The sequence below is a fragment of the Carlito syrichta genome, unplaced genomic scaffold (genome assembly GCF_000164805.1).
Source record: "Carlito syrichta isolate Samal-C Ts95f unplaced genomic scaffold, Tarsius_syrichta-2.0.1 Scaffold313533, whole genome shotgun sequence".
Classification (NCBI taxonomy): domain Eukaryota; kingdom Metazoa; phylum Chordata; class Mammalia; order Primates; family Tarsiidae; genus Carlito; species Carlito syrichta.
Window position 1 is genome coordinate 38964 of NW_007257629.1, and position 4019 is coordinate 42982.

At 45.8% G+C, this 4019-nt stretch overlaps 1 pseudogene; it reads left to right on the plus strand.

Annotated features, from left to right (window-relative positions):
- The first annotated feature begins 2740 nt into the window (after positions 1-2740).
- On the plus strand, positions 2741-3277 carry LOC103273102 (annotated as a pseudogene).
- Positions 3278-4019: the final 742 nt, after the last annotated feature.

Here is a 4019-nt window from a genome sequence, read left to right on the forward strand (position 1 = left end):
TTTATTGTAGAGATGAGGACCCGCTGCTCAGGCGGATCTCGAACCTGCGGGCTCAGGCCATCCACTCACCTCAGCCTCCCAAAGGCGCGGGATTACAGGCTGAGCCACCGAGCCCGGCTTTGTTCTATTAATCTTTTATGCCTGTGAATGGACCATATGTTATCGATTCTTTGCATACCAGTAATTTTGTCTTGAAAACTGGGCATTTTTAGACTGGGTGCAGTGGTTCACGCCTGTAATCCCAGCACTTTGGGAGGCGGAGGCGAGAGGATTGCCTGAGCCCAGAGGTTCGAGACCATCCTGAGCAACTTGGTAAGACCTCGTCTCTACAATAAATAAAAAAATTAGCCAGGTGTGGTGGCATGCGCCTGTAGTTCCAGCTACTTGGAAGGCTGAGGCAAAAGGATCTCCTGAGCCCAGCAGATCGAGGCTGTGGTGGCCGTGAGAGTGCCTAGGTGACAGAGTACAACTCTAACTCAAAAGAAAAAGAAAACTGGGCTTTTTTAATAGTATAATATGGCAGCTATGGCAATCAGATTCTTCCCACTCCCCATGGATTTGTTACTGCTGCTTGATAAGGCTTGTTTTTTGCTTGTTTATTTTGCTAAACTATTTTTGTTAAGACAGTATTCTTGGCTGGGTGTGGTGACTCAAGCCTACAATCCCAACACTTTGGGAGGCTGAGGTGAGAGGATTGCCTGAGTCCAGGGGTTTGTGACCAGCCTGGACAACTTGGCGAGACCTCGTCTCTACAATAAATCAAAAAGTTAGCCAGGTGTTGTTCCAGCTACCTGGAAGGCTAAGGTGGAAGGATTTCCTGAGCCCAGTGGGTCAAGGCTGTGGTGGCCATGAGTGTCCTACTACACTCCAGCCTGGGTGACAGAGTGAGACTCCAACTAAAAAAACAAAAACAAAATAGTATTCTTTACTATGTGTGGCCACTATAGCTTCTGGTCCATTATCTAAGATTTTCTTAAATTTTTTGGTAGCCAGGTAAAGTGGTACATGTCTGTAGACCCAGCTACTCAGTAGACTGAGGCAGGAAGATAACTTGAACCTAAGATTTTGAGGCTGGCTGGGTGCAGTGGCTCAAGTCTCTAATCCCAGCACTTTGGGAGACCGAGACAAGAGGATTGCCTGAGCCCAGGGGTTCGATACCAGCCTGGGCAACTTGGTGAGATCTCGTCTCAACAATTAAAAAAAAAATTAGCCAGGCATATTAGCATGCACCTGTAGTTCCAGCTACTTGGAAGGCTGAGACAGAAGGATCACCTGAACCCAGCAGGTTGACGCTGGAGTGGCCATGAATGTGCCACTGCACTCCAGCCTGGGCGACAGAGTGAGATTCTGACTCAAAACAAACAAACAAACAAACAAACAAAAAAATTTCAAGGCTGTAGTATGCTATGATCACACCTATGAATACCCACTGCACTCCAGCCTGGACACTAACTATAGCAAGACTCTATCTCTCTTTTTTTAAATAAATTGGCTATTATGAACAATGCTACTAAGAACATCCCATATGAGGCAGGGAGCCCTTCCCCCCAAGCCTAATAAGATGAAGGACTTCCTAGGATAGAGTAGGGGCCCTGTTTGTGCAGTAAGATAAAAGCCTTCCCAGAATAATGAAAGAGTCCTTCTAGCACCATAAGCACCATAAGATAAGAATTTTCTTGGAAGATTTATGTTAGAAAGGAATGTAGCCCCCAATCTGTAGTGTGCAACTTTGAGCTGTGAGATACCCAATTAGCCTGTATGTCACTAATATGTGAGGCTTATCGGGGGGACAAAGAAGCGAAAAATGTATAACAGGCAATCCCCCCCTGAGCTCGGGGCTCAGCCTCTGGATGTGAATCCGCTGAGCCGGTGAAGCGGCATGAATGAAACTGCTTCCTGGTCTCGGTGTCCCAACTCTCTCTATAAAATTCTGCCACACTGTTGGACATATGCTCCCATTTCCCTTGGGAGGTGGCCCAGGAATGGAATTACTTGGTCACGTCATAAATGTGTTTAACTTTTTGAGGAACTGCCAGATTGTTTTCCAAGTGATTATGCCATTTTACATGCCTACCGTCAGTGTAGGCCAGTTCTAATTCCTCCACATTCACGTCAACACTTAATTATCTTTTTCTTTTCTTTTCTTTTTTTGAGTTGGAGTCTCACTCTGTCGCCCAGGCTGGAGTGCAGTGGCACATTCAAGGCCACCCCAGTGTGGCTTGCTGGGCTCCAGCGATCCTTCCGTCTCAGCCTTCCAAGTAGCCAGAACTACAGGTGCGTGCTACCACGCTCAGCTAACTTTTGATTTATTGTAGAGACAAAGTTTGGCCAAGTTGCCTGGGCTGGTCTTGAACCCGTGCACTCAGGCAATCCCCTCGCCTTGGCCTCCCAAAGTGCTAGGATTACAGGCTACTGAGCCCAGCCCTAATTATGTTTTTCATTACAGTCACCTAGTGTGTTTGTCTAATGGATAAGGTACTAAACATCTTTGCGTGTGCTTATTTACCATTTGTATATCTTCTTCAGAGAAATGATTCTTCAAATTGCCCATTTAAAAAGTAAGAGTGAGTCGCAGCTGACTAACCCCGCCCGCCGGGAGGCCAATGTGAAGCTGCCGGAGGACAGGTCTTGCCAGAGCTGCAGCTATCAGGGTTGAGCCAGGGTGGAGGCGCAGGCCCGCTGGGAACTCTGTGATGCTGGGGCTGTCTCGGAGGGTTGGTGAGGGCGGACCAGGCTTACCATGAGTGGCTTTTTCTGAAGTATTTTTTCCAGTTTGTTTGGAACTCCGGAAATGAGGATTTTAATTTTGGGATCAGACGAAGCAGGAAAAACCACAATATTGTACAGATTACAAATTGGAGAAGTCATGACTGCTGTCCCTACCATCGGATTTAATGCAGAGATGGTGACATCCCAAAATCTTAAGTTCCAAGTCTGGGATTTAGGAGGACAGACAAGTATCAGGCCATACTGGAGATGTTACCATTCAAACATAGATGCAGTTATTTATGTGGTAGACAGTTGTGACTGAGACCGAACTGGCATTTCCACATCAGAGTTAGTAGCCATGTTGGAGGAAGAAGACCTGAGGAAAGCCATTTTAGTGGTGTCTGCAAATAAACAGGACATAGAACTGGCCATGACTCCCTCAGAGATGGCAAATTCACTTGGGTTACCTGCCTTGAAGAACCGATAGTGGCTGATATTCAAAACGTCGGCAACCAAAGGCACTGGCTTCCATGAGGCCATGGAAACTGGCTTCCATGGGGTCAGTTGAAACATCGAAAAGCAGACAGTAGTCCAAGTCCCTTGGCTCTTGGAATTGAAGGCTGTATCACGTGTTGTGTTCACATTGCCAGATGCACAAACCGCATTGAGTCACCATGTGCAGAACTGACTGCAATGCTTATAAGAAATATGGAAAACAAATGTGGTGGAGAGGTAACTCGGTTGAACTACCTGAATATTCTGTGTCATGTGCAATATTCCTTCCTTGCTTTTTTTGTGTTAAGGCATGTATTCTGTTTGTATGGAATTCTTACTCCAGTACAGTCCTGCTAAAGAACGCACTCTTACTGGGGGGAAAACCCTCCTATTTTTGAATTAGTAGTTGCAGCTTGATTGTATAAACACTAATAAATATCTTAACTCAGAAAAATAAGTAAATAAAAAGAGTGGTTGCCCTAGAGTCTGCAATATACATTTATAACTATTTTAATTCTAATTCCACTTTTAAATAACACTATTATGCTTCATGGGTAGTGCAAATGCCTTATAACAGATTGTTCCAATATTTCCCCTTCCATCCCTTGTAACCAAATACACTGTTGCTATTATTATTTCAACAAACTTTTTTTTTTTTTGAGTTGGAGTCTCACTCTGTCGCCCAGACTGGAGTGCAGTGGCCGCTCCCGGCCACCGCAGCCTCGACCTGCTGGGCTCCGGCGATCCTTCCACCTCAGCCTTCCGAGTAGCCGGAATTACAGGCATGCGCTACCACGCCCGGCTGATTTTTTGAT